Raw genomic sequence first — 13,681 nt, 5'->3', positions numbered from 1 at the left:
TCAGGGTTTTTGGTTACCACTTCTGGGTTTTGAAATGGAAAGTCATCGAAAGGAGGGACTACAGAGAACAGCACGACACCTTAGAATTTAGAAAAGCTTGGTGCCAAGAAGCTCTGTTTTGGGCTTTTTCCCCCTCCGCTTTTCAGTTTTGAACTACATAACTTTGTAAACCTCATGACTAAAAATAAGCAAAACAAGAGACAGTCAAAACAAGATGAATACTAAAATAAATAACTGGAGGATGCATGCTACAGAAATGTATATTGTATATGAAGGAAACACGAAGTCTAATACTCCTATAAAAAAGTACGTCAGAAAGTTGACGCTTCTGTCATCTGGACTGCAGAGACCACAAAGACGTACTCTAGCTCCCCCTGCTGAATTCTCATGCCTCTTTTTCCTAAATTCTGGTGACGCAGTTTCGGATTTAAACCTAAAATGTCAAGGACCATGCACCACAAACATCACAGGGTTGCTTGCTTCAGCAGCAGTGAGGAGCTCTGCCAAGACCTTGATGTCTGGTTTGGGGTTGCCGTCCACTAGGCATTAAGCTTATGTTCTTGGAAAATAAAATGTCCGTAAGCATTAGAAATGAAACTGCTGTTACAATACAATGTCCAGCAGGCGGAGGTAGAGGGTAACAAGAGAGCTCCAGCTACTCCGAAATTTCTAGAACTGAGCTGCTTAAAAAGGCTGCGTTTAGAAATGATGGAATTAATCATTGGAACGAGCTTTTTATTATTTTTCATAAGGGTTCCCAGAGTGACCTACATTGCAGGGTTTTAGGCAGCAGTGTAGTGAATAGTATACACACCACACACACACACACACACACACACACACACACACACACACACACATTTCTGCACTTTTGTGGAGTGTCTTTACCTATCATTAGATTTTCACAAAAGATTTGGTGAGTGCTTGCCTTAGAGGACAGAACCCTGGGCTGCAGAGATCATGCCATCATGATTGTGCAGAATTCTACAGCCAAACTCTCTTTCTAAGTGTTCCTAGCTTGGTGATCCCAGGCAAGGGTGTCAGCTTGACTGTGACAAAGTTGCCTCATCTCTAAAATGGGGTTAATAGTAGTGCTGACGAAATAGCTGGAGAAAAGCAGTTTAGGATACCCAAGAATTAAGTAACTCTTGGCAACATTATAATACCTCATGCTCATTATCTTCTTTGCTCTTAAATATAATTGTATGAAACATGTTTGCACATAAGGAAATTTGAAGTAGACAAGCTAAATAACTTTTACAAAATCATGCAACCAATTCAATGGCAAAGTCAAATTCTAGAAAAATAAAGATAAAAAATTCTACCAGATTTTGGGCCTAGTTCTCTTTCTATTTTTCATGACGGCCTGCTCTAAAAAGCTTATGAAAGGATATAACCCTAAATTCTGACTCTGATTTTCTTTCTACAGTTGATAAAAAAGATATCTTCATATGGTTCTCTATGCAGTCTTAGCTTAAACATGTATTACAAGAAGTAAAATATGTTTTGGAAGAATCCAGTGTATCTTATAGAAAGATTACCTCATTACAATATGTGTTGTAAACATTGAGAATTCTAAGAGGTTTCACATGTTTGAAAACTTTCCTTATATCCATAACTATATATTGTATACATACCCAATGGTATGTTTTTAGCTATAAAGAAGAATGAAGAAGTGTCTTATCAGTTTGCAAGAAAATGAATGCAACTAGAGACAATCATATTAAGTAAGTCTCAAACATACAGATATTGTATGTTGTCATTGTGGTTCCTGAATTTTACATAAATGCAAAAGTCATGTATGTATATATGTTGTGAACATAGCAATACAACTAATACAACTATCTTGAGGACAATGAATACTAATAGGAGGGTGAAGGAAGAAGTGGGTGAGGAGGTATATAGGGAGTCATATGCTCAATGTATCAGTTTGTACTCCTATTAAAATGTCCTTATGTAACACAGTACCAAGTATAATAAATATACAAAATGATTTTTCTTTGAGACAGGGTCTCACTATTTAGCTCTGACTGCCCTGGAACTCACTATGAAGACCAGGCTGGCCTTAAACTCAAGAGATCCACCTTCCTCTGCCTCCTAAATGCTGGGTTTAAAGGCGTGCCCAGCCAACAACATGATTTTGAAGTAAGGCTTTCCTTGATATTGATCTCTTATAAGCTGTCCTCATCAGTTTCTGATCTTGAACTTTTTTCCCTCTCAACAATCTTTGGGGAAAATTGATTGTTCAGCCAGGGTTTGAAAGCCTTCAGTTCTGATTTATCTTTAGTTTTCTTCTCTGTCTTACCAGTGTCATTCTCGTTGGCAAGACCTGTAGATACAGTTCTTAACTTGTCTGTCCTGACCCATGTACTATTGTTCGCCCTGTTGGCTCTTGAACTCTAAATACCATACTGATCTTGTTTTTCTTTAGCATCTCTATCCTTTTTCCTCCACCCTTTACCTGTGTGGTTTATTGTCCTCTGTCTATTTCATATGTTTTGATGTTGTACATAGTCCTTGTCCCTCTCTTAGTCTTGTGTTATACTCAGTCTCTGGATGATCTCATTCCTGACTCAGCTTCCATTAAGCTAATGTCTATTAAGTTTATGATCACAGTTGATGCATCTTTCCTGACTTCAGATTATTACGTCTAACTGCCTATCATATATCTCACAAGCACCTCCACTTTCTCCTAAATCTAAATGTATCATTTTCCCTTTGGTTCAGATCTAAGATGCTACCACTGAACTGACTTACCAAAATTAGAAACTGCCTATAATTCTAAAGCAATGTTAGAATTCCGAATTAGCATTACTTTTTCTTTCAACATTTTATTATTTTTTGGAATTGAAATATAATTACAGCATTTTCCCCTTTCCTTTTCTCCCTCCAACCCTCTTATCATGACCCCTTTGCTCTCTTTCTCAAATTCATAATTCTTTTCTCTTTAACACACACACACATAGATATATAGATATATAAATATGTGTGTTACATTATATAATCTACATTGTGCTATATATGTTATATTATAAATACAGCATAAATAAATAAATATAACTTATTAAGTTCATTTGCGGTTACTTGTACATATATGATTTCATATATGTACATATATCATTTCATATATGATTTGTACATATATGTCCAATTTATATTGGATAATAAATTAAGAGATTTGTCCCTGGGAGAGATAATTTCTCTTGTTCTCAGCATTCTTTAGTTACTTGTTTTTTTTGTGTAGGGGTATAGTCCCATAAGATTTCCCCCTTCCATGTTAACATGCTTATTGGTACTGTACTTCTTCAAATATTGTTTGGGCAGCCATATAGTTAATATTTCATATGTGAAGCTTTGCTATCATTTCTAGGAAACATAATCTCATAGCAGATTTCATGGCCCTCTGGCTCTTACAGTCTGTCTACTATCTCTTCCAAAATTTCTCTGAGCCTTAGATGTAGGAGTTGCATTGCAGATATAGCAAATGGGGCTGGGTACCACAGCATCACTTGTTTTCTGCATTTCTGTGTATTTAGAATGCAGGTAGTAATTATGCTGGTTTAGTAAATTGTCAGTATAATGTTTTACACTAAGATCTATGTCTTCACTAACCCCAGGTATTTGGTTAAGGTTTACAGTACCAGGTATGATTTGCCACTTGTTGAATGAGACTTAAGTCCAATTAGACAGCTGTTGGTTACTACCAAAATATGAATACCACTATCGCACCATTAGGGATATATTGTCATGCTATTTATCATAGTGATTTATAGGCATCACAGCTCAGTAGGACTATTCATTGTCTCTCATTCTTGAAAACTTTCATACCACCTTCAAGCATTAGAAAAGTTAGTTTTCAGGGAAGAGGTTTTCAAGTCAGATAGAGTTCAGATACTCCGACTCTTGTGTCTCAAGTGAATGGTGTCTTCGGCAATAGAAACTTACCTTCAACTTCTGGGAGGCGACCAAGAGCAACAGCAGCAGCTAATACTGTTTTGAAAATCTCTTGAAGTACCTAAACCAACATATCAAAAGAGGGTTTCTCACATCAGGTGCTAGGGATTTTGTTAGATATTCTATGACTCTTGGGGGAAAGATTGTCAGCCCAGGTGGCATAATGTCATTTAAACTATATATGTCTATACTATACATACATTGGTATGTATTATATATACACAATTATAATCACTCTTCATGATGTTTCTAAGTATACTTAGTGATATTTCCCTCCTAGTGCCCTTTCCATCTGTAGTGACTTCCATACACCCCCAGTTAAAGTCCTCCCTGTTTTTCTCATTCTCTGCTTCATATCACTTGTACCCTGCTACTTTCCTCTCTAGTGTCCCCCACACAGTTTCTTTTTATTTTCCTGTTTTTTTTTAAGTTACTCAAGGTTATACACTCATAAGTGAATATCTGGAACTAAGAACCATAAATGAGAAACAACATGTGATGTTTGTCTGTCTGTGTCTTGGCTAATTTACTCAGTATACTCAACCTAATATTTCTACTTCCATCAATTTCCCTGCAAATTTTTACAGCTCTCTTTTCTATGTTCCTGAGTGTATATGTACCCCATTTTTACTATCCATTCATCAGTTGAAGGACATTTAGGTTTTCCTGTTTTCTAACTGTCATGAATAGAGTAGCAGCAAACATGGCTTTGCAAGTTTAATACATTATTTTAACATAAGTTCATAGTAGGTAAAAGTGGGACATAGGGACTTACTCAAAATGGAAAATAGCAGCTGGTAAGGAAGAAAAAAAGGAATGTGCTTTGTTTTTTATCTATAGACTGAACTCGAAACTAAATTGTGGTGATGTTTTAAGTTGTGAACAATATGAGGAAAGTATTTGGCATGCAGTACGATAATCTAATTTGTGATAGTACAATTATATAAGAACTCAGTTTGGGTTTCTTAAACTACATTAAAAGAATTATATTTATTGAAATGGATGGCATAGTAATTTAAGTCAGGCTTCATTGGTGAAACCTAGAATATGGATGAAATCACGTAAATGGATTCAGAAAATAAGGGAGTCAAAGCATGAATCCCAATGATGATTAACATTCAAATACCTGATGCTGGGTTAGGAACTGACAATGAAGACTAAGATACAGTGTGTAGACACATGAAAGGAAATCTAGCAGCACCTGATGTCTCAGAAATCAAAAGAACGGTATATTCTTTGAAAAAGAAACAGGTTAAATAAGATGTGGACTAAAGATTTATTGCATAAAATTCACTGGGAATTTACTATAGTTACAGTCAAATTATTGATGTTTTAGAATAAAAAACAAATTAACAACTATGTCATAGACTCAAAGAACTTTACTCATTTGTGTATTCATTCATGATTCTGAGAATCTATTATGTTCCATGAAAGACACTAAAAATAATTCTTAAAACAGGCATGTCATTCCTTCCTCCCAGGGAGCATGACAATGTATTTTCTACTTTCTACTAGAAAGAGTCAATATATCTATCAGATGAGGCATGTCATAGAAAATATACAATGACTCTATACCATGAACTTATCTTCATGATCTCAAACTCCTTGAAATTTTTCAGTTCTTTTACCTATGTTATTTTCAGTCCTAGAATATAACTGCACTGACTAATTTTATGTCAGCTTGACACAAGATAGAGTTATTTGAAAGGAGGGAATCTCATTTGAGAAAATGCGTCCATAAGATCTGATTGTAGGACATTTTTTCATTGGTGATTGATGTGGGAGAGCCCAATCCATTGTGAGTGATGTTATCATTGAGCTGATCATCCTAAGTTGTGTAAGAAAGCAGGCTGAGCAAGCTATACCAAGCAAAGCAATAAGCAGCACCACTCCACATCATCTCTTCTTCCAAGGTTTCTTCCATACTTGAGTTTGTGTCTTGACTTCCTTCAGTGATGGACTGCATGGAAGTATAAGCCAAGTAAACCTCTTCTTCCCCATCTTGATTTTGATCATGATGTTTCATCATATAGCAATAGCAACTCTAACTGGGATAAGAAGGTGTGCTTGGAGATATCCAGACATAAGGATTCCACCACCTCAAAAATCATAAGTGCAATGGAGTATCTATCTTTCCAATAATGATTATTTTGTCAAAAAATCTCTGACTTTGAATCTCTTGACTCACCATCTACTCTCTTGTGCATATTTCAAAGTATAAGATAACATCTGCATCTATAGAAGTTGAGTATTTTACTCAAACACTAAATTTTTGTTAATGATCCTAAACAGCCTTTGTTTTATCTTAGCTGTCTTTGGGGAAGGGTTATGTCAAGTCTAATATTTGGAACAGAAAATCTACTCCATGTAACAGTAAACTTTGAAAATTCAGAGTTTAGAAAAAATATAAAGATGATTACAAAATGGAGTATTACTCAGCTATTTTAAAAAATTAAATCATGAAATTTGCAAGCAAAAGAGTGAAACTAAAAATCATCCTTAGTGAGATAACCTAGACCCAGAAAGACAAACATGGTATGTACTCACTTATAAGTGGATATTAGCTGATACAGATAATCATGCTACAATCCACAGACCCAGAGAGGCTAAGTAATAAAAAGGGCTCAAGGAGAAATATATGGACCTCCCTGGAAATGGGAAATAGAAGAGATTTTACGAGTGAACTGTGAAAGAGTGGGGATGTTCCACTCATCAGAAGGGATTAGGTAGGTGGTGGGGAGGGATGGAGGGAGAGAGTACTGAGAGAGAAGATTGGAATGTATGGAGCATTTCAGGGGTGCTATGGAACCTAGTGCCTGACAACTCCCTGGAATCTATGAGGGTGACACTTCCAAAGATTGCTAGTGATGGGGAATAAGGAACCTGAATTGGTCATCTTTTGTAACCAGGCAAAGCTTCCAGTGGTGCAACTGGGACATCAATCCAGCCACAAAACTTTCGACCTACATTTTGTCCTGCTTACAGGAGGTGCTGTGGTAAAGGTGGCACAGAACTTGTGGGAGTGGTCAACCAACAATTGGTTCAACTTGAGGCCCACTCTACAAGAGGGAAACCTATGCCTGACACTGTCTGGATGACCAAGAATCAGAGGCTGAATAGCCCAGAGACCAAGGGTAGAACCAAACCCAACTGGCCAAAAAACTGTCAATGAAATTATTCCTAATGATATTCTGCTGTAGTCATAGACCAGAACCTAGCATAGTCATCATCAGAGAGGCTTCATCTGGCAACTGACAGGAACAGATAAAGAGGCCCATAGCCAAACTCTAGGCAGAGTTCAGGGAACTCACAGTAGATGGGGAGGAAGGATTGTAGGAGCCAGAGGGGTCAAGGACACCACAAGAATACAGTGCACAGAATCAACTAACCTGGGTTCATAGTAGTTCACCAAGACTGAAATGGCAATTAGGGAGCCTGAATGGTTCCCACTAGGTCCTCTGCATTATATATATATATATATATATATATATATATATATATATATATATATATATATATATATAATGGTTGTGTAACTTGGTGTTCTTGTGAGACTCCTAAAAGTGGGAGTGAAAGTTGATTCTAACTCTTTTACCTTCTTTTGACCCTTTTCCTTCTAATGAGTTGCCAGATCCAGCCTTGAAATGAAGGTACATGCCTAGTCTTGCTGTAACTTGTTATGCCATGTTTAGTTGATATCCCTGTGGGGCCTGCTCTTTTCTGAAGAGAAACAGGATGAGTGGGTCTGGTGGAGAAGGCAAAGGGGTACTGGGGTGGGTGGTGGGAGGAGAAACTTGCTGACATCTAATACATAAGAGAAGAGTAGAAAAAATTAAGAAAACATATAATAGCCATAGTATTTATTGATCAGTAAGAGTAAAAGTTATTGCTATGACTTGAATATCTGTCATCTTCCAAGCTCATTTTGAAATCTAATTGATATTTTAAGAGTCTTAAAATGTGAGATGTTTAGGAAATTTATAGGCAATTTGGGTTCTACTCTCATGAATAGATTACTACTATTATCACAAGAGTGAATTTTCTATGAAAATATGTTTGAATGCCTATTGCTGCTCCATCCCCAAGAATTTCATTCCTTCTTGATCCTCATTCTTTGTCTCTGGCTTATGACTTAATTACTAGCTTCAGAGCTGTGATCAATACGTTTCTGTTTAGTGAAATTTACCAAATATAGGATATTCTATAACAGTAGGAAAAATGGATAAAAGATGCTGCTTGTTAACAGACCAAGAAAGCAGACAAAGATTTTAATAGTGATTTCAGGAAGTAAAAAGAGAAGACGCAAATTAGCAGTATTAGGATACCAGGGAGTTTAGAATAAGCTGACAGTCAATTAAAATCAATGAAGGGAAGGATAGCCTGTTTTTTTGTTTTTGTGAGACAGCGTTTCCCTGTGTAGCTTTGGAGCCTTTCCTGGATCTCACTCTGTAGCCCAGGCTGGCCCCGAACTCACAGATATCTGCCTGGCTCTGCCTCCAAAGTGCTGGTATTAAAGGCATGAAACACCACCACCCAGCTCTGAATAGCCTGTTTTAAAGGTAGTTTTGAGATAATTGTCTAAGGTATATTGGAGGGGTAGTTAAAATCAAATTATATATGCAATACGTAAAACTCAACTTGTGAAAGTCCTGGAAAATATGATGGTGGATTTTTCATTTTGTAATAAGGAATGTTTTTGTAAGGCACAAACAGGAAAAACCACATTTCTTAGTCTCATTTCCTATTGTTGTAAAATACCCCAACAAAAGCAACTTTAACAAAGGAATTGCTTGTTGTTTTTTTTTTAGCTCTAGTTTGTAGTCTATCACTGAGTGAAAGTCAAGTAAAAAAACTGAAGCATCTAGTGACATTCCCAGTCAGAATGGAGAGAAAAAGGTATGCGTGCATGCTTATTAGTGCAGAACATTTTTCATGTTTATGTGGTGCAGATCCAAACCTAAGAAATGGTGCTGCCCACAATAAGCAGGCCTTCCTGTTTCAATTAATGTAATCAAGACAATTCTCCATAGATATGCCCAATTCTAATCTAGAAACCTAATCTAGAAAATGATTTATCTATTTAGACTTTCTTCCCAGGTAATTCTATATTGTGTTAAGTAGAGAATTATAACCAACCACCACAATTCCATCCCGTGCTAACTTGAAAAACACATCACTTTAAGCTGTAACCTTCTATACCTTGTCCCCAAAGGCTCATTGTTTTTCATAGAAAATACAATCCAACTTTTGTAGCTCCTGATGTCTTTAAAAATTCCAACTCTTTAAGGGTCCAAAATCTCTGAACTGTGAGCCCCCATGAAATAAAAAGCAAAGTATATAATTATAGAATTAGGATTACTAATACAGAATAACCATTCTTATCCCTAAGAGGAAGAATCATGGTATCACAGGTAACAACTACACCAAAAACAAAGTCCAGAAGGGAAATACCAAACTGTACCTTGATATCCAAAGTCTTAGTCTTGTCATATAATCCTCTGGGTTCCAAAAGATTTGGGCAACGCTACCCTTCAGCTGTGCCATCTGAAGGCCACACAGCTTCTCTCACACGTAGGTCACCTCCATTCTATAGTAAAAAATCTCCTTGTTGGGAGCACCACAGTCTTCCCATTTCTAATATCTTGAGGCCACTATTGCAACTTAAGCTTCACCTTCAGAGCTGGTGGTCATCTCTCAGGTCTCTCAGGGACTTTTTGCAAGGACTATGTTCATGCCACATGATACTTGGTCTGTTTCCATCTATGAGCCCCTCAAATTCGTACCTTTACCTTCACAACCATTACTATATGAAGGCATTGCTAAGTTATGTTGTCAGCTCAAGATGCAGCCTAACTCCCATTTACTGCAACCTTATCAGCTTTTCAGTTGTGTTCCCGGGGAAGCAGTTTCTGAGGATGTTGCTTATGAGGATCAAGAAAATCCTTTAGTGTAGGCATTTTCTTCCTTTAAGTGAACTGAGATCCGCAAAAACAGAGCTTCCTCTGGAGGGCAGGGCTTTGCCTTCCAGACAATCCTCCCATTCCCTCAATGTTGCACAGATTTCTATGTAATGTTGGTGGTCTCTATAAATTACTGTTGCTACATCAGTATTAATTTAAATACAATTTTGCCTTGAAATCTTTTCTGTGTGTGATTATTCTGTGAATAAATCAGTTCATTACCTTAAATTCAACTTGTAGTTTTCAGGACACAGTAGAATGAAAATAGATGTCTTTATCAAAATATCACACAAACAATCCATATCTTAGTTCCTAATAGAGTCCTAATTGCTTTCTGAAAATTCATGAGTGAAGCTTTCACTGACTCCTTTTCTCTCATACTTTTTATGTTCCAAGCTTCCAAAAGAATGGTCCATTAAGCTCTGCCCATAGCATTCAATGGTATAAAATTCATTTGGTCAAGTTTACCACAACAGTTCTATTCCCCAGTATAAATTTCTGTACTACTTTTTATAAGTACATGATACGATCTGTTTGCTGTCGTAGGACCATCACAGAATGTACTTTTACAAAATATTTTCCATTGCATCATTGTACAGTGTATTATTAAACCAAAATAATGTATGTTATCTGTTGTTGACCAAAAGTGTCTTATAAAAATGCATCAATATATTTACAAGTATTTGAAATAAGATTGCAAAGGGAGAGTCAAAAGGCAAATGAGATGAAAAGAGAGTTCACAAAAGAAATACAGAAAGCTAACAAACACTTGAAAATATGTCAGTCTCACTAATATTGAGAGTAGAAACACAAAAACAAAATACCAATATTTAGCTATGAGATGTGAAAAAGATTGAAGTTTGACAACAAACCTTGGAAGATTGAGAAATTCTCATACACAATACAAATTAATATTGCCACATTTCAGGAAATAATTTAACAATATACACAAACATTGTGTTAATTATTTCTCTATAACTTAATAAAATTGCTGTAGATAATAGATACGAAATGTGCAGAATGTGAAGTTTGGGGGTGATCTTTTACTACTACAAGGTTTGCAATAATAAAAAATTTAAGAAGTTAAATATACATAGGTAAAAAAAATAGTCATCTAAACTGGGATGCACTCATATTCCAGCCTTATGCAAAATATAAAAACAATGTGTAATTTGAAAAAATATTTCCAACTTATAAGAACATTACTAAAATATTATAGAATAATATATAAATCTTACTATTTGTATATTAGCATAAATATAACCTTATGTACTTACATGTTTTTCACAAATGCATTTTTATATGTATAAGTGCATAGAGAAAGTTTTGAAAGATATTCACTAAATATATGCGTTTGTGAAGTACAAAAATAGAAATTTCTGGGTAAAGAATTATGATCAGAAAAGGAAGAGTTTAAAACATTTCCATTTTTATATTTATTTATTTATTTATTTTGGTTTTTTGAGACAGGGTTTCTCTGTGTAGCTTTGCACCTTTCCTGGAACTTACACTATAGTCCAGGCTGGCCTCAAACTCACAGAGATCCACTTGGCTCTGCCTCCCGAGTGTTGGGATTAAAGGTTTGCGCCACCACTGCCCGGCTCAATTTTCAATTTTTAACAAAAAACGTTGTATTAGTTCTTTTACAATTTTGTGCAATGTGTCTTAATTATATTTGTCCCAGCTCTTCCCAGAACCTTCCCTCTCCTAACATTGTATCCTGTTCTATTTTTAACCATTTGTGCTGCCTACATGTTTGTACATATGTGGTCTTTCAGAGAGTCATAACTGATTTACCTACTATAGTTTTAAAATCAAGCATTAATTTCTTTATCAATCACATAGGTTAAAATAAGTTAAGCTAGGAGAAAAGTCACAAGTTTACTAATATCACTGTATTAACAGTATAAAAATAGGCCAGGTGGTGGTGTTACATGCCTTTATCCTAGTACTTGGGAGGAAGAGGAAGGTAGATCTGTGGTGGTATTGTGTTCCCCAAAATATTGTGCACTCTAATAAACTGATCTGGGATCAGAGAACAGAACAGCCGCAATATTAAACATAGAGGTTAGACATTGGTAGCACACGCCTTTAATCCTAGCATTCCAGAGGCAGAGAACTGCCTGATGTTTGAGATGTTATATACACCTGATAAATACTTTCCCAGTCTAGAGGCTGCCTCTTTAGTTAACTGATGCTATCTTGTGCTATATAGAAGCTTTCAATTTCATGAGGTGTTCTTTGTAAATTTTGGATCTCAATTCTTGTGCTACTGGAGTCTTCATGGGGAATTCTTTCCTATACCTATTATTTGAAGCATAATAATTTAAAAATTAATTTGTGTTTAGTCATTGTTTCTTATCTTTTTTTGTTTACTTGCTTTTCAAGACAGCGTTTCTTTGTGTAGCTCTGAATATCCTGGAACTAGGATGTAGACCAGGCTGGCCTAGAACTCAGAGATCTGTGTAGCACGAATCTTAAAAGATCTTATTAATTAAAAAAAAAAAAAACCTGGAGCCAGGTATAGGGATGAATGCTGGAAGATCAGAGAAGCAGAACAAGCCACAGCTTCCTCACCTTGCCAATTCCTCAGTTAATCTTGTTTCTCAGGTACACAAAGAACTAAAAACTATATATAAACACCCCCAAAAAGAACTCAATTAAAATTGGCACGTGCAACTAAACAAAAAGCTTTCAAAAGAAGAAACACAAATGGCTGAGAAATTACTTTTAAATGCTTAACATCTCAAACATCAGAGAAATAGAAATTAAAACTATGTTGAGATTTCATCTTACTCCAGTCTGAATAGCTTTAATAATAATAATAATAATAAATGGCAGCAAATGCTGGCATGGATGTGGGGAAAGGGGAATCCTTATTTGCTGTTAGTTATAGGACAAACTTGGTGGAGCCAATATGAAAATCAGCATGGACTTCCTTAAAAAACTGGGAATAGATTTATCACATGACTCACATTCCTGGGCATATACCTAAAGGACTGTATCACATACCATCATATCTGCTCATCTATGCCCATTGCTTCTTTCTATTCAGAATATCCCTAATATGGAAATAGTCTAAATACCCATCAAATGATGAATGGATAATGAAGATGGAATTTTATTAAGCTGTGAAGAAAATGAAATTAGGAGTCTTGAAGATAGATAGAGCTGAAAATAATTATTCTGAATGAGGCCATCCAAACCAAAAAATACAAACCCCACAGGATCTTTCTCATATGCATATAAGAGCATTGAAATTTTAGATATGTGTTAATTTCATTACCCATAAAAGTCAGGAAATTAGTAAGGCACTATGAGAGATTTTTAGGGAAGAAAAGGATAGATTAACAGAGAGACCTATAAGTGGTCAACATTTGTGAAATGGGACAACTATATCACTGCCTTTCTCCCAAGGTTCAGTGATTATCATGCGACAGGCAGAGGAAAGGTTTTATGAGAAAGTAGTGGTGTGGATTATTGCAGAAAACAATATTTTCTGGACATAAAAAGATAGTTACACATACAAAATTATAGACCTGCACAAGACCAAGCCATACAAAATCTCAGCCTCAATGAAGAAGGGGAATCACAACTGAGGGTCTGTTGACAACAGATGGCTCCTGGGAGAGAACAAGTCAGTTTTCTTCTAGGATATGGCTCCCAAGTGGCTGCCTGTGCCCTAGAACATGATGTGCCCATACTGGCATCACTAAGAAAACTTAGTTTAACTTAAAGAGGTAAACAAAAGAAGACATAAAATTGAA

The sequence above is a fragment of the Onychomys torridus genome, chromosome X (genome assembly GCF_903995425.1).
Source record: "Onychomys torridus chromosome X, mOncTor1.1, whole genome shotgun sequence".
In the NCBI taxonomy this organism is placed as follows: domain Eukaryota; kingdom Metazoa; phylum Chordata; class Mammalia; order Rodentia; family Cricetidae; genus Onychomys; species Onychomys torridus.
The sequence above is the reverse complement of the archived record's forward strand: the minus strand, read 5'-3'. Positions refer to the sequence as shown.